At 41.6% G+C, this 23,606-nt stretch overlaps 1 protein-coding gene across 3 annotated transcripts in view; it reads right to left on the reverse strand.

The window, feature by feature from the left end:
- The window catches only part of LOC146503274 (uncharacterized), a 50,658-nt gene extending 30,293 nt beyond the window's left edge, over positions 1-20,365 (reverse strand). The window contains exon 1 of one of the 3 annotated variants that reach the window (XM_085130615.1): positions 20,202-20,365. The gene's annotated coding sequence lies outside the window, so the exon portion shown is untranslated. The other 2 variants (XM_085130618.1, XM_085130616.1) reach the window with 2 other exon arrangements.
- Positions 20,366-23,606: the final 3,241 nt, after the last annotated feature.

Genomic DNA, 23,606 nt, shown 5'->3' on the forward strand with positions numbered 1-23,606 from the left:
CCTCATCCCCAGAAAACAGAAGCTAACCCCAGGCAAGGCAGCGTGATGCATCCCGAGACAACAGGACGGGGATATCTACACAACTGTGTGAGTCAATTACCTTCAAAAAGTTTATCAATTCACTTGAACCAAAATTACGAACACCCGGTGCTGCGAGAGTTAATAGTCTCATTGGGGCCAAGATATACGTTTTATAGTTGCCTGGTATCAATGGTTGTTCATCTGCCTTTATTTATTTATTTAAAGAACCCATAGGTGGGAATGTGAGTTGTCTGTCTCTGCGTGTTAGCCCTGCGACAGACAGGCGACCTGTCCAGGGTGCAGTATGGTAGCTGGAATAGCAACATACCCAAGGATGAGCAGAATGACTGATATGATGAAACTGGGATTTTGTTACACTTAATTATTGCAAACACAACTAAAACTATAACTGAAACTAATCAAAACTAAACTGAAACTAAGGATTTTCAAAAAAATAAAACTAAACTAAACTAGCAAACAATTGGTAAAAACTAATTAAAACTGATATAAAATTGAAAATCTGAAGTCAAAACTAAATAAAAATAAAAACTAATGAAAATTGCAAAACTATTAAAACCCTGTCCGGCACACATGTGGTCGTTTCATTTCTGGCTTCAGAGCAGCAAACGGATCACGCTTCACAAATACGCAGCTTACTGTTGCACCTAAACACTTGAGCCATATTTCAACAGGACCGGAGAAACTGAAACCAAAATCCCGAATGGATTATTTGAACAAGAACAAACTTTACCTCAGGAGTTCATTTTGCCTCGTTTCGTGTGCCGGCAGGTAACATCAGAGCATTTGGTGGATTAATCAGAGCCTAAAGATCCCACACCAATTCAATCAGAAACACAGAACCTGCTCTGATTACTTGATTACTTCTTTGTTCCTTGCCGGTTGTAAAGTTTGTCCTTGCTGGCCACCATACTGTCAGACTGTGAGCCAATCAGATCAAAGCAAAGCACAAAGCAGCACATTTTGATTGATTGTAAAGCCAGGAGCTGATTTTACAGTTGGAGGGTTTAAGGAACAGGTAAGGAGGCTCCTCAGAGGTGTGAACCCTGCCTCTGCTGTCTGAAGGTGCTTTGGTTGGATTAGCATTACTGGTCAATTTAATACATTTGAAACAATTTGTTTATTATTGTTTATTGTTTATAGAGATGACCCCAAACATGAGCATCGGCTTCCTTTGCTAACCCGGGCCTCAGGCTCTGAGCACGCTCACATAATAGCAGGACATGACATCATTTTGCTCACCTGCCGCCCGCTTCACAGACCTCACAACCACTAAAATTATAACAGCAAAAAACCAGCTCAGTTGCTGCGATTCGGACGAGAGCCTGAAGATGGAGACGTGGAGATCGAGATCAACGTGAAATGCAGATTCAAAATTCTCAGCGATAAACGGACAAGAAAGAGACAAACACATTTTCCAACCCATGTTCAAACAGGCTTAACAGCCAATTAGGACCAAACAGAAAAGTGTAAATATACATTTTCTGAGTCATCAAATGAAAACATAAAAATTCAGTCATATTCCAGTTTGCACTGCTGCAGCTTTACTGCACAGCCTCCTCCGGTACTCAGACTTAAGCTCAGCATAGCTCGCTTGCTTCGTACCGATTCTGAAACGTTTCGAAGGCTAGTTCACGTCACTAGCCAATAATGCAATTAACTGTAGGCTGCTGCCCACGACTGTATGAATGTGAACATTTAAAAACAGCAAGTCTTTATTTTTTTGGAGGTTTGGGAGCTGAGCGTGAATCGCAGCAACATTACTGCTACAGTGTGTTAATAATTTAAAATGAAACATAATTAGGATAAAGTGATTGACTTGTTTTAAGAGAACTTGTTGAAATATTTGTTAACAACATAACAAACATACTGGGATCAAGTAAAACTTCAGCCATGAACATTAGGGGTGGGGGAAAAAATCGATACTGTGTAGCATCGTGATATTTTGTTTGCTAATAATGTATCGATACAGAAACAGCAGAAATCGATATTTTGTTACAAAAAAGGTTTTTGTGCTCTGACTTCAGAGCATGTTGATCCTTTTTCTGAGCAAGAATCCTGACATTCCTTCACTGTCCAAATGTGTTTAACTTTTTTTTGGCAGCAATAAACATGACAGTTTACTTATTTTAATTTAAGACATGTTTTATTTTAATTAAGTTTAAAACTTTTTTATTTAATGTAAAATTCTATTTGGTTTTAATTTACTTTCAAATTCTTCAGTTGCTGAAGGGGCTGCATAGTTTTCATAAACTGCATAGTTCAGAATAGCTATAATTGTACCAGATGGTTGATTCAGTTAAGTTGGACTAGACTGTAATACAAACCGTTCAGTTTGTCAACAATAAAACTGAAATGAGAGAAAGACTGAGTGTGAGACTTTGATATTAGAGAAAATGAATATTGATAAAGTTTACCTTTATGTACAGAATCTGAATATCAAAAAATATCTTTAAAAATTGCAATAATATCGTATCGTGCGTTAAGTATTGTGATAATAACGTATCGTGGGATGTATGGTGATTCCCACCTCTAATGAACATGACGTTATGGCAAGTTGTTAATAAGATAATGGTCTGTGACAGGAATCCTTCCTCTTACCCATAAAATCATCAGATTTACAAACATGCAGGTTGTGTGAGTACTCTGTAATATTCACAGCATGGCTGCAGTTTCTTCCTGATTGTGTCTTGGGGTTGTTTTTACAGTTGGACATGGTGGTGTTTTTGCATGACACAATCATAAAATCAAATAAAAACAAACTGGAGTCTTCAGATTCTCCATTTTATCCAACCAAAATCCAAAGATCCTCCGGTTACCAGCAAGGAAAACAGCACCTTCACATTAAAGAACCACAGAAGAAGAAATAATCTGCTTTTAGACCCGTTCTTGATTCAATCTGTGTCAATGAAGTTATCCAATTGGCACCAGTCTCCCGTATCCGGTTGTTGTTAAAGAACTTGAAAGCTCCCCATAAGCTGCACCTTCCTTGACCAAAACAAAGATGGCTGCCAGAAACAGAAACCGCTTCCTCGTTTGCATAAGAACCGATTTACTCTGTCTAATAATTTCCCAGATTTCTGTTATTTTTTAAACTAGACTTTGAGGCGCTGAGATGGAACAAGTGAGCTCGTCGTGGTGCGACTCGCCTCCGCCAGCTTCGGCCACGCACTTGTTGTTGTTGCTGTGGATTAAAAGCCGGGTGTGTTCCTGCAGCAGATTGCCCTCGGAGAGAACGGAAAGGCCTTTTAGTGTAAAGGTATTAAGCCCAGGTCTAATCCTGAGCGAGGAAAGCAGCCAATTTAAACTGGATTCAGCCCATGGGACCACACGGTCTCTCTGCTGCTGTCTGACAGTTGCCTCCATTTATGTCTTTATCTCCCCTTTGTTTTTGAATATTTGACTGTAAGGATATGTGGTGACGCCCTGTCTGTAAATTCAACAGCAAGTATGAAAAGCAACAGGAAAACCTGCAGGGCTTTCTCCTGTGAATACCAGAGGAGCACACTGTTGGTTTGGTCTTTCAAAATTTAGTGCTATGCAACGCAGTTTAGGATTTCCTAGCGTACTGTGCCAGGACAAAAAGCAGAAGTTTGTATTTACAAAGCGCAGCTACAAGACTGTAAGAGCTGAGAATTCAGAGCTTTCTGCAGCTGACCCTGTTGGATGTGTGTTTCTGGGACTTCCTTTCTCAAGCTGCGAAATATCAGGGGAAGAATATTTAAATCCAGTGTGCAGACTGATTTAAATACTTGTTTGTTGATATTGAAGTGAACTGACAGTACCTGGATTTAGACAACGGCACAATTTCTTTAAATCCCCCATAAAATCACAACTATTTGGGCTTTTGGTGATACTTTGCCCCGTTTAGTAAATCTGGCCCCTAATGTCTGCAAAGGAATAGAAACAAGCATTGTCACCCAATTCAATCTGTTTTCACCTCAAAAAAATGCATTCTGGGTAAACTTTAAAGGGTCACACCACCATGCAGGACAGTTGGCTGCTTATCTTCTAGCCTTGCATCCACCCGTGTCAGGAAAATGAGAAAGTTCTCAGGGTGTTGCATTTACAGAAGAAGAAGCGTGGCCAATGAGTTAACCGTTTGAACCTAAATATCAATTATTAGTGCGATCCATGTAACGCACCGCTGGCTGGGCCCTTGTTCATTTGTACTTTCATAGGTGGTCCTTTAAAAAAACCAAACAGCTGCAGTTCTTCAACAATCCTCCCAAAAATGCAAGACTTCCTGCTCTTTCTTCCCCTGAATAACCAGGAACAAACGCTCTCATCTGAACCAGCACACACAAATCTTTCTTTCTTTTTTGATGAAGGAGTTGAGAATAACGGGACCCTCACTGCGCTGCACATGAAAGCCTTTTCAGAGCAGCCCTCCTGCTCCTGATGCAGAACTACGACAGCACGGATAATTAGGGAATTGTATTTTGAAAATATAGGTCTGCATGGTAATGAGGGCACAACGCTGAATCAAAAACCCTTCGATTCAGCTCAATCTGCCAAAGAGCTGCAAAAAGGAGAGTAGCTACAAGGCAGATAAAGAGAGAGAGAGGGGGAAAAACACATTACTACTGTGGATTAAAAACAGATCACACGTACAGTGTTAAGTCTCCACAGGGCCGTAACATCTGCAGTAATGCAATAACAACACAGCAACTCATTCAACCACTACAAGAGCAGACAAAAACAAGACACCGCTGCCCTCCTGATTCACCCTTCAGTTTAAAAGAGCCCACAAAAAAGGGTGAATATCCCCCGAATGCTGACATGTTAAACAGTTTGCCCTGAAACTCAAGGTTGTTGGATCTGATAGCAACGCCTCTCAGTGAGAAATAATCAAATCCAGGAAGGCAGGGCCAGTTTTGCACAGCAGAGCCAACGTTTTACCAAAGAAAATGAAGATATGAGAGAATATGTTTAGTGTCCCTGAGCCTGGTTCAGTCAGAGGTGCATCCTGTTAAAAGGGAGTTTTTCTGTCCCGCTGTCGCCTTGCTCAATGTTTTTTATTGTTGGGGTTTTCTCTGCATTATTGCAGGTTCTTTACCTTACAGTGTAAAGCACCGTGAGGTGACTGCTGCTGTGATTTGGTGCTATGTAAATAAAACTGAACTGAAAAGGCCACGTCTATGAAGCAGACTCTTAAAAAGCTACGCTAGTGCTGTTTTGCACGGGTTTGTTTTAGCGTCCGGTGAACCTGAAGTAGAAAGGACAGGAATGGAATAATCTGCGACTTCTTCTTATACGCCACCACCAGCCTCACAGCCACTGAGCGCAGACCTTATTGCCGTTAAAATTAAAACCATGAAACATGCTCTCTGATCTAAAATGCTACCCTGATGCACGGTGGGGCCGCGGGACCACCGTCACCTCCACCCTGTCTGCCGAAGGTAAAACAGTTCAACTCCAGGCAGGCTCTGACACTAACCTTCATCTCTGACCACAGAGTGCAGAGGGTCAAGAGACGGGACGACTTCGCTGAGCCATAAAGTTTCAAATGACACGGCAGGTGCTTTAAGCATGTTAGATCCATCTGCAGGATCAGCGGAGACCACACACAGGTTTGCCTGTGAAGGACTTCCCTCACACATCTTCAGTGTCGACATAAAAACGTGTTTAAATGGATTTGCAGCAGTTTCTGCTGGTTTAATCAAAATCAAGTCTAACAAACACAATTGCTCCGAAATGTTTCTGAAAATCATCTGACATGTGACCCTTAGCTTTCTTGAAAATGTGTGCAGCAGGTTCATTCCAACAAACTCTCACAGCAGTTCATGAAGGTCCATTAAAGCCTTTAATGTGACGATAAATAAGGATTACTTTGAACTTTAGCACTTCAGCAGTGTTAAGGTTACCAAGGACTTTCAATTGATACCACAGGTGCAACTACTAGAAGGCCGAGGGGTAGCATTTTGAAGATTGGGAGGCAGCCTCTAGTGGTCATTAGAGAAACTGCACTTCAGTGTTGGCTTCCTGTTTCGGGCCTGCAGGTTGGTTAAAAGTTGGTGAGAAGGAGCTCGTCTTCAAAGCCAGGCGCATTATCCTAGCAGAAAACACTAAAATGCTTTTTGTTTAATCATGTTTCACCATCTTTAAAAACCTCGATGGATCATTTTCGCTTTGCCAGAAACTTTCAGAGGACACGAACGTGAAGTCCTCTGTGGCAGCTGTGACCCTGGTAGCAGCAGAAAAGGCCACAGTGGAGTCAAACTAATGTCACCAGTGTCCAGACTCAGACCCGTGGCACAGAAATCTGTGTCGTGCTGCGTTTACTTTTTGCAGTGATTCGACACTAGAGGTTAAAAAGCTGCAGCTTGTAGTCATTCTGTGTTTAAATCAGTTCCAGTTGGAGTTCTGTTGAGAAAGGCGAAGAACTCGATGTCGGGACACACTGATACATCAGCTCAACCACACTATTGTCTGGACTGGCAGGTATGTAGATATAAAAGCGTGGTGCCTCCATTTAAAATGCTCAAAACCAGTCAACTAGCATTCAGCCAAGTTGGTGGAGGCCAAGTAGAAGCTTGGTTTTATCAGCCTTTTATGGAGATATGCATCTTATTCCACTTGTCAACTCTCATATTAAACATAAAGGTTAACATGAAAACAATCCCAGTGAGCGAAAAGCTCAGGCTGCTGTAAACACTCAATTTATAACTGTTTTTTTTTTACTTTTGGTTCTATATGATGTCATAGAGAGGGGATATCCCTAATATGGTCATCTCAGGCACAAATGGAACCGCCAATCAGAAAAAAGTTATCCCAAAAGGGGGAGGGACTAGAACAACTTCTGTCAGACAGAAGATGAATTGAGTGGTTGCACTTAGACCGAGTACAAGACACACAAGGATTATTTTGAACAGTGAATAATGCAAAGCTGCTCTGATAGAGTCCATGAATAAAAATATGGAATTGAATAACTGAATACCAGTAAAGCACTAAAAGAAAAACCTAAAAGGGCGAAGTCTCTGTCACACCATCTTAAGATGGATGGAGACAGCAGTCCTAATCCAGACTAATTTGGGCTGATGCCAAGCAAGGAGTAAGGACAGTATTTAAGATTAATTTATATCCCCGGGGCACCGCTGTAACTTTGGACTCTGCTGTTTCACTTGCAGCTTGATTAACAGCACGGTTTACATTTTAACTGAAGAGCTACAGTGACGGTTTCTGTTTGAGAAAGTTATTCATTAATTTAGCCAAGTGGAGGAAGTCTCAGAGGCCAAACTGTCCATGCACAGTGAAGAGTTTAAGGTCTGTTTTTACTTCCTGGTTCTCTTACAAGCTGAAATCAGGAGTTTTATTTTATCTGCACCACACCCGGAGAGTATGAACGCACAATCTGGGAGAAAAAAAGAAACATCGGAGCTGTCGGCTCATTGTTTGTATTGATCTGTTAGAGCTGTGTGAGGTTCTCCTTGTAGATATATGTATGTAGGTCCATGCAGGTCATGATGGGCTAATATGCTTGACTCAAGACAAACTGGGCGACTTCTTATGTCCTCTGCAAAAGTTTCATCCGAACGGCATCTTCAGCTTTAGAAGCTGATGAAGTCCTTCACAGGAGAGCTGAAAGACTCAAACACTCTGCACGGACGCTCTTGGAATTTGGACCCGGTGTTTTCCGTTTTTGCTGTTAATCATTTGTCAATATTTTAAACTCTGACACAACAAAGGTGAAACCTTTTCTGACCATATCACACCAGTACTCACATATGCAAAATTCAGATTTGATGCCTTCCTCTTTGCCTGCATCACCTCACACTCTGACACAGTCTAATTAACAATCTTCCTGTGTCTGGTTCAGATTCAGCCCTCCTATGAATAGAAAGGATGTTTGGTGTCCAAGTTAGGGATCAATCCATTTTCTTTCCAGGTCCAATACTGATACCTTTGCTTCTGGTACCTGCTCATGCTGGGTTCTGTAATAATGGTGTCAAATTAAAAAGCTGTAACCCCGACTGTGAAGCAGAGACTAGGAATGATAGGACAAAAATATTTTGATGTTATTCAACAAATTTACTTGTAATAGTTTGATTTCAACTTTGAGAGTCATTAGGAAACTGCTGTTATTGACTTTCCTCCTCTGACTCGGAGTTTACCTTCCTTTACTGCTCCTTTTGGCAGTAAAGTTTGGAGCTGATCCGAGGTGACGAAATCAAATAATGTCAATTGAACCAACTTTTTAAGACAGGACCGGACTGATATCCCATTCAAATGTCCGATCAAAGCATTTATATTCCATTTTAGTGGACTTGCTTCCTTTCTATTCTTTAGGCCAGCGGTCTCCAACCTTTTTTGCGCCACGGACCGGTTTATGCCTGACAATATTTTCATGGACCGGCCTTTAAGGTGTCGGATAAATACAACAAAATAAAACTAGTACCGGTACCGAAAAAAAAAAAAGATTTATTCATAACACACGTGAAAAGACCCAGAGAAACGAGTAAACGATAAAAACGATAACAAAATAACGCTGAAAACTGATAAAAACCCTGAAAACCATACATTTCACACCTGAGCCTCAACTCTCGCGGCCCGGTACCAAACGACTCACGGTCCGGTACCGGTCCAAGGCCCGCAGGTTGGGGACCGCTGCTTCAGGCAGTGGATCATCTGCACCGTATTTGTGGTTCAGAGCATGTGTGTTACCCTCCCATAATTCCCACCATCCAACAGTGAACCAACAGACCAAACTTCCCTCTGACAGAAGTGATTTAAACAATGTTTTCTATACATATATCATTATCTTTAAAATGCATTATTATGAATATGTCATAAAATCTTAAGGCACACCTGGAAGTGCTTGCTCTTAGGGGTCATATGATTGTTGGGTTTTTCTCTGTATGTGTTATTGTAGGGTCTTACAATGTAAAGCGCCTCGAGGCGACTGTTGTTGTGATTTGGTGCTGTGTAAATTAAACCGAACTGAATTGAATTAAATAGGAAAACAGCTTTTCACCATGTTACAAACACATTTAATGTAGAATCCTGTGAAAAGTGTTGACGATATTTCACATATGAAATACGTGACTGATAATAAGTCGTATATTTCCTGACTTCATTTAAATGGATACCTGGATCTGAAGCTGCTGTCTGCTCGTCCTAATAAAACATATCATTCGCTAGTTGGGAAGAAGGAATTTTCCTCTATCTGGTCAGATATTTGGTGACAGTCTGAGAAGAATAAAGGTTTTTTCTTTATAGAAGTCAAAATGAAATCCAGGCTGTACAGATGTGACGTTCTCTCAGAAGTCAGCCTTTTATTTTATGTTCAAATTCGAAGCTGCAGAAAAGACCAAAACGACAGCATCTTCTGTTTGAAGCTTGGCGTGAAGGAAGCGTGGGCGACTGGAAGCACAGATGCATCGTGGACAATGAAAAACATCCACTGTAATTCCAACTGTGAAACTACTTCCCACATTATCTGAACAATAGGCAAGTTTCCCCAACCATCAGCCCTGCTTCTCTTCTTTAACGACAGAATGATTTATATTCAAGGTTCACACAGGAATCCAAACTTAATATGTAATTTTTGCAAACCTATAACATTTCCAGTTAACACTTATTAACTTCAATTAAGTTCTCTTCCAAAGAGACCAGTTGCACATTAAGTGAATATATGAGAACTCACGTGTGAGCATTAACCAAATTCCCCAAAACAATGCTTGGAAGTCCTAATAGAGTAGCTTTGCATGATTCACAGTTCAAAATAATCCTTCTCAATTCTGAGTGAACTCAGTTCATTCTATTTAAAACAAACTGTTTTAGCTCCTCCTCCTTTAAGTCGACTGTCTTCTGATTGGCTGTGCCTCACATAAATCACAGAGAAAAGCATATTCGGTCTATTTAATGGTTTAATAGTCACAGTGGAAGATTTTCTTTTCTTCGCTCAGTGTTATTTCAGCACAACTCATGAAATTAATCAACAAATTTTCTTTGATACACTTACAGATAAATGTAATCTGGGTAGATGTTTTTCCTCAGACTGTATCCTCTTTTTTTTAATCATTTTCTTTCAATCCACTTTTTACTCACCATGCATTCTTAAAACCCATTCATTAGGCACCCAGAATTAATAACTCACATATTTTCCTTTCATTGGCTGTAGGGCTGCCACGATTAGTCGACTATCAAAATCGTCGACGACTGATTTAATAGTGGACGCGTCGTTTGAAGCTTTGTAAGATCCCAAAAGACGCAGGAATAAGTAGTAGGATTTAAGAGTGTAATAACGGACTGAAACAGAAGATGGCAGCACTGCATGTACAAGGATGCCAGCTGCCGTTAAACCCCGAAGAAGAAGAAGAAGAAGCAATGTCCCAGAATTCATAGCGCGGCCCAGCGCAGTTGTCAACAATGGCAGCAGCTAGTTAGTTTTAATATTACTCTTATTATTCTTTCTGGGTCACAAAATAAAATTTAACGTATTTTCAGGCGAGAATGTAGCTGTGTAAACCTCAAATATCTGCTCAGTTTATCAAGACACCACATATTTTCAAAAGCGCTCCAACGTTTTCGGAGACGTCTGTTACCCACTAGCTCGATAGCTAGCCGGGGGCTAGGCTCACTAGAGCCGTGAGAACACCGGACAAATCGTTTCCAAACCCACCGCCGTCTTTCGCTACTCAGGTTAAACATGATATATAAGTCACTTATATAACTTAAAAATATTATTGTTTGGCTTTTTTCAGTGTTTTATTTGTTCCTGAGTAAATCGGTTTGGCTGAGATTAAAGTTATAGTTTTTACACAGCTGAATAAACGTCAAGCAGACAGCTGATTATCAGAAGTGTGAGATGCTCGAGAATTTACTCCGGTGTCCTGTTATATTTTAGATAACAAGGAGTTTATTAAACTTCACCGAAACAATCTGCAAACTTCATTAAAATTTAATAAACTATCATCTTGTCTTTATTTTTAGTTAGCACATACCTTAAACACTTAAAGCTGTAAGCTAATGATAGTTATATAAGAGCAGATGCTGCTGGTGCAATAAGCTGTATGTTTTACGTTCAATGGATGATGATCTGATTAGTCGACTAATCACAAAAATAATTGGTGACTAGTCCACTATCAAAATAATCGTTTGTGGCAGCCCTAATTGGCTGCCCCTCCTAAGCAAGTCTATACTGCAGGTGGGCGTGGCTTCTCTGCCTGAGATGACCATATTGAGGAAATCTGCTGTCTGTGACATCTTAAGAGTAAAAAACTAAGCACTGGGAGCAGAGAGAAGTCTGACCTTCGGTTTCAGGGATTACATGTACATACTCTGACCTCAGTATTCAAAACTTTGCCCATGAAGTAAGGAAAAGCAGGATAAGTCGACTTTAACAGAGAGTCCATGTTACTGCAGGCCCTCCAACAGCTCATCCACCTCCTTCACACTACAGGCATTTCTCACCAAAAGCTCAGTTTAAAGGGACATTCTGTGTTTTCTCGTCCCTGTCCATAGTGGCATCATTATAAGAGCCTATTATGGCGTTCCAGAGGCCGACTCACAGACTAAATGCCTTGTTTCTGTCCGCCATGGGAGATTTCTATAGAGCCTGAACTCCCTCCTTCAACAGAGAGGCCCCTTCATCGTCCTGCCCTCCTCCTCCTCCTTGCTCTCTTCTCCCTCTGACACAGACGAGCCTTTATCTGCCCATCATGTGCTCGCTCTCGTTCTCTTTTTTCTCCGGCCTGACCCTGTTTTCCGCAGGCATGCTGGGTAGGATTTGGGGGGAGACACACACACACACACACACACACTCTCAGAGTAATGTGGGGGGAAAAGGCTGATTTGGAAATCCAGCTAAATATTTTATCCATGGCAGCGCTATCTGTCTGCGTAGCTTAATACCGATTTGATGTTATCTCTTAAGTCTTTCCAGCAGAGGTTTTCTGTTTTTTCCTCCACATTTTATTTTCTGGTCAAATAATCTCTTCATATCAGCCATTCAGCATCAACACACAAACATATGTGAGTCAACTCGACGAGCCTGCTGCGGAGGTGCAGGTTGCTGTTGTTTTTAGTTATTCCCAGTTTGTTCTGTAACATCTCAAAACTTTCCCAAATCCCTTGTTTTGTTGGATCAACAGTCTCAACAGCCATAAATATTCAAAGAAACAAGGGGGGGTGATTATTAAAAGAAAGTTTGGGAATTTCTGGTTAATTCTGCACCTTTTCTAATGTTATGTCTTCAAAAGATTTGAACTCTTCTTAAAATGTTAAATTCTCAGAGAAATGTGAACAAAATGCAGCAGAGCTTTCCTTAAAGACATCGTGTTTGGACTTTAGTTAAATTAAGTTAAATATTTCCTTACTCATATATTCTTCAGCTTTGAAAATCCAGTTTATTTATAGCCCAAATCCAGACACCTCAGTGAATGTGTCATCCAGTTTGTGCCAATATAAAACCCTTATGACTGGTAGAGGTGGGAATCACCATACATCCCACGATACGATATTATCACAATACTTAACGCACGAAACAATATTATTGCAATTTTTAAAAATATTTTGCGATATTCAGATTCTGTACATAAAGGTAAACTTTATCAATATTCATTTTATCTAATATCAAAGTCTCACACTCAGTCTTTCTCTCATTTCAGTTTTATTGTTGACAAACTGAACGGTTTGTATTACAGTCTAGTCCAACTTAACTGAACAACCATCTGGTACAATTATAGCTATTCTGAACTATGCAGTTTATGAAAACTATGCAGCCCCTTCAGCAACTGAAGAATTTGAAAGTAAATTAAAACAAAATATAATTTTACATGAAATAAAAAAGTTTTAAACTTAATTAAAATAAAACATGTCTTAAATTAAAATAAGTAAACTGTCATGTTTATTGCTGCCATAAAAAAGTTAAACACATTTGGACAGTGAAGGAATGTCAGGATTCTTGCTCTGAAGTCAGAGCACAAAAACCTTTTTTGTAACAAAATATCAATTTCTGCTGTCCCTGTATCGATACATTATTATCAAACAAAATATCACGATGCTACACAGTATCGATTTTTTCCCCCACCCCTAATGACTGGTGTGCTTTAGAAATGGCGCTGTCACATCCACGTCCATTCACTTCAGTGTTTTTAACTCTTTAACTTTAACTTGTCTGCAGCACACGCTGGAATCTGCAGCTCAGACGACAGCGAGTCGAGCTGCGGCTTCACCTTAAGTTGCTAACCAGCCCATTCTCATTCTGGGGAGTTAAGGTGACAAGGCGGTAATTCTAAACTCATCATTTTTCATCAAAGGGGCAGATTAGAATCAAACAGCAACCTTTTTGACTGAAAAAATGAAGCTAATGTAGGTCCTCTAATGCAGCGGTCCCCAACCCCCGGGCCTCGGACCGGTACTGGTCCGCGAGTCGTTTGGTACCGGGCCGCGAGAGTTGAGGCTCAGGTGTGAAATGTATAGTTTTCAGGGTTTTTATCGGTTTTCAGCGTTATTTTGTTATCGTTTTTATCGTTTACTCGGTTTTCCTGGGTCTTTTCACGTGTGTTATGAATAAATCTTTTTTTTCGGTACTGGTGCTAGTTTTATTTTGTTGTATTTATCTGCGACACCTTAAAGGCCGGTCCATGAAAATAATGTCGGGCATAAACCGGTCCGTGGCGCAAAAAAGGTTGGAGACCGCTGCTCTAATGTTTATGTCCAATTCTTATATGCAGCCTACAACATTACAATCGAACCCAGTACTGTTTCCTCCACCTGACCAGGCAGTTTTTAGAGCCAAAACTTCCTCACCACTACTACAGCTTTCCAGTGTGCACCTTATAGGTCTCCCTGCATCCAACGCTGCTGTGTCAGACATCACCTTTGCTAAGCCACAGGTGATGTCTGACAAAAGCTATCATCTCACACTTCAGGGGGAGTATGTGATGTGCCGACTAGTTCGCAATCACAATGCTAATACCAAAAAATGAGCAATGCATAAGCTAACATATCAATCAACCAGCATCCGACCCAGAAACGCAGCGCTGGTCAGACACTTCACATCATAAACTCTGTTTCTGACCTACCAGAGCGATGCTGCAGATACATCACTGCAGACATGCAGAGCATTACATAAATCAAACATACTGAAAAAAACACGCTGTAAGGTGAGAAGTTTAAAAAATGAGCACGACTAAGCTAATCAGAAATCAGGGTGAAGCCGTATCCCAATGATTTCCCATCGATGCTAAACATGGGACCATTTAACGGTAAAGATGAGCGTATACGGAGAAACTCGTGGATCCATCGTAGTCTTGCATGACAGTAAAGCGAAGACTTTGCACATGTTGTGCATTTCACTGAATTTAAAACAACCACATGATCCACGCGTGACCAGAGGAAACAATCCCCTGCTCTGCTCTCCCATCGCGCTCGCCGCGTTAGCATCTATACATCCATTTTCCTCGCTGATTGTTCGCGGTTAGCTGCGATACGTGATGCTGAACGCTGCCTCCTGGGTTCCCACAAAACATCTGTCATTTTCCTTTTTATCTTCTTTATATTTCACTCACTGATTGATCATTATCACCCTCAACTATTTTGTCTCCTTTAATCTTCCTTTAAATGCGACCTCCTTCACCACTTCTCATTCCTCCCTTCCTTCCATGTATTACCCTTCTCTTATTTCTTCCCTCCTTTCCTCACTGTCTCTTTGGCTCCTAATATCCTTCAGCTCCATCTTTCTTCGTTAACATCTTCCTGTTTCTTAACAGTTGTCTTAACCTCATTTCTTCTCCTCATTCTTACCCTTTTCTTCTTTTTCTGTCTCTTTAATTCGCCGTGCCGTCCTCTGCATGTTCCTCCACTTATAAGCCACCATCCATCCTTTTGCTCCTCGTCATTGCTTCCTGCCCATTTCTCTTCTTACTTTCGCCATTTTAACCCCAACAATAATTTGTCATTTTTGTCTATCGTTCATCTTTGTCGTCCGGTCTTCTCGTCTCCTGCGTTCATTCATTTATCTCCCATTCATCATTCAGCCCATTAACCTTTGCTTATCAGCTAATTAGTCTTCTTTCTGACACAAGCTGGGACTGCGTGCATGCTGAAGGTGACCATATTGTGTTGGTACTGAGTCAAAACTATGTTTATGTTTTTAAACGTTATACTGACTGTGCAACGATGAGCAGCCTAGGGTCAAAGGTCAAACTAAACGTTTGACATACACAGATGTTTGTAAGAAAAATCAGCACTGGGTGTGACATCACACCTGGACCAATAGCTGACACCGATCTCTCTCTCTATTAGTGATTATTATTTATCCCCCTTTCCTGCAGACAAACAGAGAAATCTTAATCATAAATATTTACTAAATGCCATTAATTTGGTGAAAAACTGATGCAACGCAACTGACATCGGCTCTGACTTCAGTAAATGCTGTTTTATTCTGTGCCGATGTCAGTGGACAAGGCCAATACCGATTAAAACACGGGGCTCGAGTCCAGATTTCCATCTTCTGTGCGTCAATGAATCAGTGTTTACTATGAATTCTGTCCCAGCATCGATGTTTAAAACAACCAAAGCTAATGGCGATATTTTTCCTCCCTTTGATCGTTATGTAAAAACACCAAACTGCAGCCTTTTAGCTTTTTCTTTAAACATTTGTCTCATGAAAAATTAATGTGATAAATGTCAGATTCTGACATCAGTTTTATTCTTTAACCATATCAGCAAACATACAAATATTCTTCAGATTTATTCATACTGGTATGTACAACAGTTTCCTCCCATCGGCAAAAGCAAACTAAACCTATTGTAATGTAAATACTGTGAGTTTGGGTTGGATGCTGATATTTTAACTTTAACTGTTGAGTTCTGATTATTTTTAATGTTTATTTTGGTTTTCTAGTTTTTCCACTTCTACTTCTTTCTTTATGTAATGTGCAAATATTATAAAGCCACAAAACCCAGGCAACATCAGGTAAATATCAGGCGCTAAAATCAATAAATCTATAGATGTTGGACGGATATACTGACGCATTTGTGTGAGGAAGATTAATCTATTTAACTGAAACTAAACAATTTAAGCTGAACAAAATAAAACTAAACAATGTGTAAAAAAGAAGAGTATCATTTAAATTAAATAAGAAATATAAAGAAAAATATAACAGAAACAGGAGAAACTATGTGAGAATTCAGTTTATGACTAATATTCAGACTAATGTATCTACTACATTTTTCCCTGATAAATACCAATATATAATCTAATAATCTATTAAAAACTAAACTAAAACTGAATGTATTTAGTAAACTTATGGAAGCTAAATTTAGTACAAAATACATAGAAAATACTGCCCTGTGTCACAACTAGGGCTGCCACGATTAGTCGACTATCAAAATCTTCGTCGTTTGAAGCTTTGTAAGATCCCAAAAGATGCAGGAATAAGTAGTAGGATTTAAGAGTGTAATAACGGACTGAAACAGAAGATGGCAGCACTGCATGTACAAGGATGCCAGCTGCCGTTAAACCCCGAAGAAGAAGAAGAAGCTGTGTCCCAGAATTCATAGCGCAGCCCAGCTCAGTTTCCAACAATGGCGGCAGCTAGTTAGTTTTAATATTACTCTTATTATTCTTTCTGGGTCACAAAATAAACGTTTAACATATTTTCAGGCGAGAATGTAGCTGTGTAAACCTCAAATATCTGCTCAGTTTATCAAGACACCACATATTTTCAAAAGCGCTCCGACGTTTTCGGAGACGTCTGTTAGCCACTAGCTCGATAGCTAGCCGGGGGCTAAGCTCTCTAGAGCCGTGAGAACACCGGACTCCCGGCTAATCGCTTTCAAACCCACCGCCGTCTTTCGCTACTCAGGTTAAACATGATATATAAGTCACTTAGATAACTTAAAAATGTTATTGTTTGGCTTTTTTTTAGTATTTTATTTGTTCCTGAGTAAATCGGTTTGGCTGAGATTAAAGTTATAGTTTTTACACAGCTGAATAAACGTCAAGCAGACAGCTGATTATCAGAAGTGTGAGATGCTCGAGAATTTACTCCGGTCCTGTTATATTTTAGATAGCAAGGAGTTTATTAAACTTTACCGAAACAATCTGCAAATTTCATTAAAATTTAATAAACTATCATCTTGTCTTTATTTTTAGTTAGCACATACCTTAAACACTTAAAGCTGTAAGCTAATGATAGTTATATAAGAGCAGATGCTGCTGGTGCAATAAGCTGTATGTTTTACGTCCAATGGATGATCTGATTAGTCGACTAATTGCAAAAAAATCGGTGACTAGTCGACTATCAAAATAATCGTTTGTGGCAGCCCTAGTCACAACACACTTCACTTTGATCACAACTCCAAAAACACTCACACTGAAAGTTTCCTCTCAGACTTGTTTACACCCCTCCACCACCCCAGCATCCACCTGTAGCCTCCAGGCAGACGTTTACTCATCATGCACCAATGTTTACATCCATCATAAAAAAACAGCAAGCCCGGAGTCTAAACACCAAACTCTAAATTTAATCTGCTGCTGTGACAAATCAGTCATTTCAGACACGAGTCGTCTGAACGAGGAGACGCTTGGCTCTCCTAGCGCCATTTAGCTGGGAGCAGTGCACCAGACCACCTGACGGCACCCTAAAATACATACAAATGGGTGTAACAATAGGCAACAGTGGTGAGCGAATCACATAAAAATACTGCAGAGTTGTAGCACAGCTGAATGCTTTAATTTCTTTATTTTTAGCATCTTTCAGTCAGAGGGAGCTGAAAGGATTTGGAGCGCTGTCTCAGGGCTGGTTTGATTTTAGAACCTGAAGGAGCGTTTGGACCCGTAAATGTATGACGTCAGACTTTCCAAGCAGATAAAATAACCCTACATGTGCGTTAGACCACAACTATCTATATTTTATCCTGTGTGAATGTGAAATTTCAGTTAAAATAAGGTGACCTCTCATTCTTCACTTTTCCTTCCTTTTTTCCTCTCTCCTAGCTCTGTGTCCTAATTCCTTTTCTAGTTTAACTTGAACCCTAACCCTCCTCCCACATTTTTATTTCCCCTCTTTTTTTTCCGTTTATTTCCACCATGTTCTGCTAGAAGCTGCATGAGAGGGAGAGGAGTGCACGAGCTCTCCTCCTCCTTCTTATTTTATTTATTTATTCTTTATCCGTCAAAGCTCCTGCAGCGTGTGCGCGCAGTGGAAAATGGAACATAAGTCTAATGAGAAGGAGGCAGAGGGAAGGAGGGAGGGAGGCGCGCACACGAGGCCCGAGGAGGACGACGAGGGGAGGAAGCCAGCCAGCCAGCCAGCCAGCCGCGCGCATGCTCGAGACAGCAGGTGCCCGAGCCCCAGATGAAGAGGGGAAAAAAAACTAATTTGCATTGCTAATGAGCTCCTCTCTGAGCCTCCTCCCCCTTCCATTTTGGGGGGCAAAAAAAGCTTCTAATATGGCGACATGTTTTTAAATCGTGTGCCCCTTCGTCTTTCCTCCCAAACACACCAAAGGAGGGGAAAACGTTTAAAATCCTACCACCATGTTGCAGTTTTAAAGGACGATTCTGTAAGTTATGTATTTAAAAAATCCAAGTCAGAGCTGAAACACTGCAGAAATATGAACAAAGCGATAAAAACATGATGATCCAGAAGGTCAGCAGACTTCAGTGTTTACTACACCTGCTGCAGACACATTTCACATCGATGCAGGAAGGACAGAAAAAACATCAACGCAAACATTCGCATTCAGCTCCAACTGGACCCAGTTCAATGTGTCTTTATGAAAAGCTTTATACGGGGAACAATGGACGGCACATGGGCCCCCCAAAACAACCGCTAAATGATCGATTAATCACCACCTGGTAATTTAATCGTAATCAAGATAAGCAGCAAATGAGTGAGGGGTTCATGGCTTTACGATCAACAACAACAGAGAGAGGGGGGCTCGCAGAGAATCCATCACTGAGCAAAACAAGTGAAGCGCCAGATTCCCGACAAGCACGTCGTTGTCTATTGTTGGAGGAAGAAAAGCCTGGCATACTTCTCACTTTTAACCCCCAGCCTCGACGCATCAGGGCCAACAGGACGGGAAACAGCCGATAGTGACACTACATACACGAGTTTTCCCGCTTTCCTCGCGCTGACCTCGTTTACGTTTCTCACGTGCACGCTGGGCTCTGATTGTGATGTGATTCTGTCTGTCGCCATGTGCGCACCATTTTTTTTTTAAACGCGCTTCATCGAAAATGGCTTAAAGACCCTCACGCGCCCTCTCCCCTCCCCGCCCCCTTTCCAGTCTCTTTTCTTCCTGCGCGCGCATTCAGACTGAGATTCTGTGTTTATTGCGCTCGCTGCTGCCTGGGCGCGTAAACAACCTCACGCGCCTCGACGGGTTGTTTTTTAAATTATTATTATTTGTTCTAATTCACTGATTTTATTTTTGTGGTAGGATATTCTCCAGACTGCACGCGCTCAAAACAGAAACACACACAGGCGCGCGCGCGCGCGCAAGTAGGAGAAGATGACAGACACACATGTCAGAGCCACAGGGACCGACCTAACCGTCCCTCCCGGAGAGCAACAAACGCCCCTTGGAGCCGCGTGGAAGAACGAAGAGACATTAACAGCTCCGTGTGACATCAAAGTATCAACCGCAAGCCCCGCGCGAGTATCATCACCTATCACACACAGCTCCTGTGAGGCTCCATAACGTCACAAAAACACGCCAACCATCCTGTGTTTTCCCCCCACTCAATTAAAGAAAAAAAAAATCTATATAAATAAATATATATAAACGTGTCTCTTTGCAAACAGACTCAATTGGATCAAAGGCTTTTTGGGCACAAGCGCGCGCGACGTCGCCAAACAACAGTCCCCGTTCATTGTCCCCCTCCGCAACCGTCACCGCCGACAAAAACAAGCCCTCGCACGAGGACCCCAAATCAGCACACCCTCACTGCCCCGCACGCCACCACCACCACCTCCACCACTACTACTACCAGGTTAATATGACCGTTAAAGGCTAATTACCCGCCGGCTAATCGCCATTAAACACACTCCTGCGACCTGTAGCCTGCAGCTGCAGCCGAAATAAAAGCCTCCGCTCATTAAGAGGTGAGCAGGAAAACATGAATAAGACGCCAGAGATGTGCCACTCGGCAGAGTGATGGTCAGAGTGGAGAAATGCAGAAATAAAAGAGGCAAACAAACCTCCTTTCGTGTGCGTAAATCCGTTTCCAGGCGCGTGGACAGAAAGGTAATAAGCTTGTTGTGTTGGACGGGAAAAGACGCTGCCAGGGCTAAATCCTACCAGCCATCCCCCCTCTCTCTCTCTGTTGCTCGCTCGCGCGTCTGCCTGCGTCGTCGCTCTCTCTCTCTCTCTCTCTCTCTCTCTCTCTCTCTCAGCCAATTGTGTGAGATGAAATTGGCGCGAGGGGTTGAGCAGCGGGACGTTGGCAGGTTCTTCTCTCTCTCTCTCTCTCACACACACACACACACACACACACACACACACCTCTTCACCTCTCAACGTTATTTGGTTGCCCCTAGCAACCGCGAAGACCACCACCCCTTCTGCGCCCCTTGTCCAGGAGCCCCATCATCTCCACCCTCACCACCATCACTTCACCCGACTCCACCTCCTTAGACTGCCCAAAAAAATGTTTCTGAGAAAATGTGAAAATGATTTTTCTCTCCATCCCTCGGATGCGCGTGCAAACTTTGAATTAAAAGAGAGAGAGAGATGAGTGAGAGACAAAGGGAGCAGATGGAGTGAGATAGTCAGCGGCGCTCCTCTGTGCGCCAGCAGCTTACAACTCTCCCTGTGGTGGCTGCTCCATTCACGCTTCACGCATTGTGTTCCATCTTTGTGTGTGTGTGTGTGTGTGTGTGTGTGTGTGTGTGTAGGCCGGAGAACAATGGGGGCAAAGCATCAATGCAAGAAAAGAAGAAAAAGAGAGGAGGGTGCAGGGCGAGGTGGCCCCTTCCTCCTAAATTTAAAATATGCACAAAAAGCTCGGATCTTCTCTGGATTTCCTCCTTTGTGTCCACACTGCATCTTTACTCTGTGTACATTATGGCTGCAGTTTTTCTTTCAGCACAACTGGAAACCTGCAGAACTGCAGTTACTCTGAGGTCCACTTTAAGGGGAAATGATAGCTCAGTGGAGGCAGCTCATTGGTAGCTCGCTGGAAGCTACGGACTGCAGAGAGGATCTGCTGTCAGAATGGGGCAGTGTCAAAAATATTTGGCTGTACTGTGATAATAACAGTCTCACAGCAGTTTGTAAAATATTCACAAGTGTTAATTTACTAATTGAAGGCAGTTCAGTTTTATTTAGATAGCAGTAAATCGCATCACCAGTAAACAGCAGTAAAGGTAGAAAACTGAAAAATGACCCCCATGAGCAAACACTTGGTGACAGTGGGAAGGAAAAACTCCCTTTTACCAGGAAGAATCCTCAGCAGTTGGGGTTAGGGGAGCAAGACAGGACAAAAGATTCACATTTCTGTTTCTGGGCACGAAATTTCTAGTTTTTAATGTCCTGAACAGACTTGGCACAACCACAGCCTAATAATCTTCATCCTTTAACTGCGCTCTGTTCCTGAAGAAGCTGTCCTGATGTGACATTTTGGGGGAATGTCCAGCAGTGACGGATGATACGGTTGGTTTTACAGCATTTCAAGTGTGTTTGCAGAGCAATAAACAGCAACTGCACTTTACTCCTTGTAACTACTGCAGTAGTGTGACACACCAGCTTTATTTTATGTAGGGGAGTCATAAGAAAGCTGCTTCACAGACTTAACTGATAACACAACTCTGAATTTCTGCACAGACCAAATCCCAGTCTCTGCTAAACATTCACTCCATGCCAACTGTTCAATAAGCTGCATTCATTGGCTCTTAACAGATATAACTGAATATTGTTGGACATTGTTCTAAACACAGATTTATTTTTATTTGGGTTTTTTTGCTCTTAGCTCTGGATGATGTCACAAAGTGAGACCATCCATAATCTGATCACCTCACAAAGCTCCACCCACCTGTTGTTTAAACTTGTTGTTTATGCGGGACAGCCAATTAAAAAAGCTGTTGGCTTAAAGTGGGAGGGGCTAAAACTGTTTATTTCAGACAGCTGATAAACTGAGGGGCTGCACCAAGGCCCAGTACAATCAAATAAGGATCATTTTGAACTGTGAATCATGCAAAGCAAACCTATTAGCAAGAGCATGAAAATATAGAGCTGGAACTGACTACAACTGATCCCATTTATCACAACTCAGTGACCCTGCTGTGTGTCAGTTAAGATTTTTAATTTCCCTGCATGAATTTTTAGAGTTTCTATTGACCCACCAGAAATGCTCATGCTCATTCTAAAAAGATTTCACATGGGTTGCTTTCCACAGAAGATCATGCAAAGCTACTCTGAAATGAGGAGCTGGAAATGAGAAAAATAAGTCCAGTTTAAAAACAAACGTCTGCTCCACTGCCCAACACTGCAGTGCATTCGTTTGCAGATCATTAAAGAGCAAAGAAGAAATGTAGCTGTTTTATTCTGAAGCCTAAAGCATCTGGGACTGGGTTAATTGTCACGTGCAGACACAGCGCGGTCCAACGTTAAAGGATCTTAAAAGAGACACGAAGAAGACGAGAGAGTGAGTGAGCAGAAAAGGGATGTGTCACTCAGCCTGCTGTTGATTCTGCAGTCTGATGATGATTTGACATGACAGCCAGCAGCCTCCTTTTCTCCTGCTCCTCCTTTACCTCTGCTCTGCCCTCATCCCCCCTCTGTGCCTCTGAGGAGAGGAGACATGGGCAAGGAGTGGATGGGCAAAGGAGGAGTACCAAGGAGAGAACAAAGGAGATTCAACAGAGGATCCTAGTGGATGAAATCAAACTTGTTTTTTCATAGTTTAAGAAAAGTCACCAGATGAAGACGTATTATTTGACTGCACATTTCCACATGAATTGTATCCCTCATAAAATCTGATCTAGCACCGTTTTCTGGGGTGCACATTTGACAAGATGTTCTAAAAAATGTTCCAAGTTTTTGGACGTTGGCAGCAATGAGACTTAAAACATGACTGCAGATGTCTCAGCCCACAACAACATCTTCTGACCGTAAAAAACAGTCTTTTTAACAATGCCAAACATGCCATAATATGAGCAATATAAAGTCAGGCACAGCAAACAGGACCTCACACTGTAAATGCACACAGTGGACTGCCTTTAACTTTATTTATACTCATATTGAGTCAGTGACTCGTACCTGGTTTTTCAAAGTACAGAATACTCATGGGAATATTTCCCTGCCTTAGTTTAGTCATGTTTATGTGTTTAACTGGTCATTCCAGTGGATGAGAAGTGCTTTCCAGTGTTTCTTTGGAGCGAGAGCAGCAACAGGCCACCAGGATCGTGCCCGTTAATGGCTCATGGTCAGTGCTCGTGTTCAGGGTTAATGATTAAATGTTAATTAAAAGTAGTGTTTCTGTAACTGTGGTGTTATGGGGCATGTGAATGAGGCAAAGTGTGAGATCACAGAGAGTTAGAACATCATTTAAATACTGGACTCACAGGCTTAGGTTTATAGAAAACATTTAATCATGTGAATTTCTG

The sequence above is a fragment of the Neolamprologus multifasciatus genome, chromosome 14 (genome assembly GCF_963576455.1).
Source record: "Neolamprologus multifasciatus chromosome 14, fNeoMul1.2, whole genome shotgun sequence".
Classification (NCBI taxonomy): Eukaryota; Metazoa; Chordata; class Actinopteri; order Cichliformes; family Cichlidae; genus Neolamprologus; species Neolamprologus multifasciatus.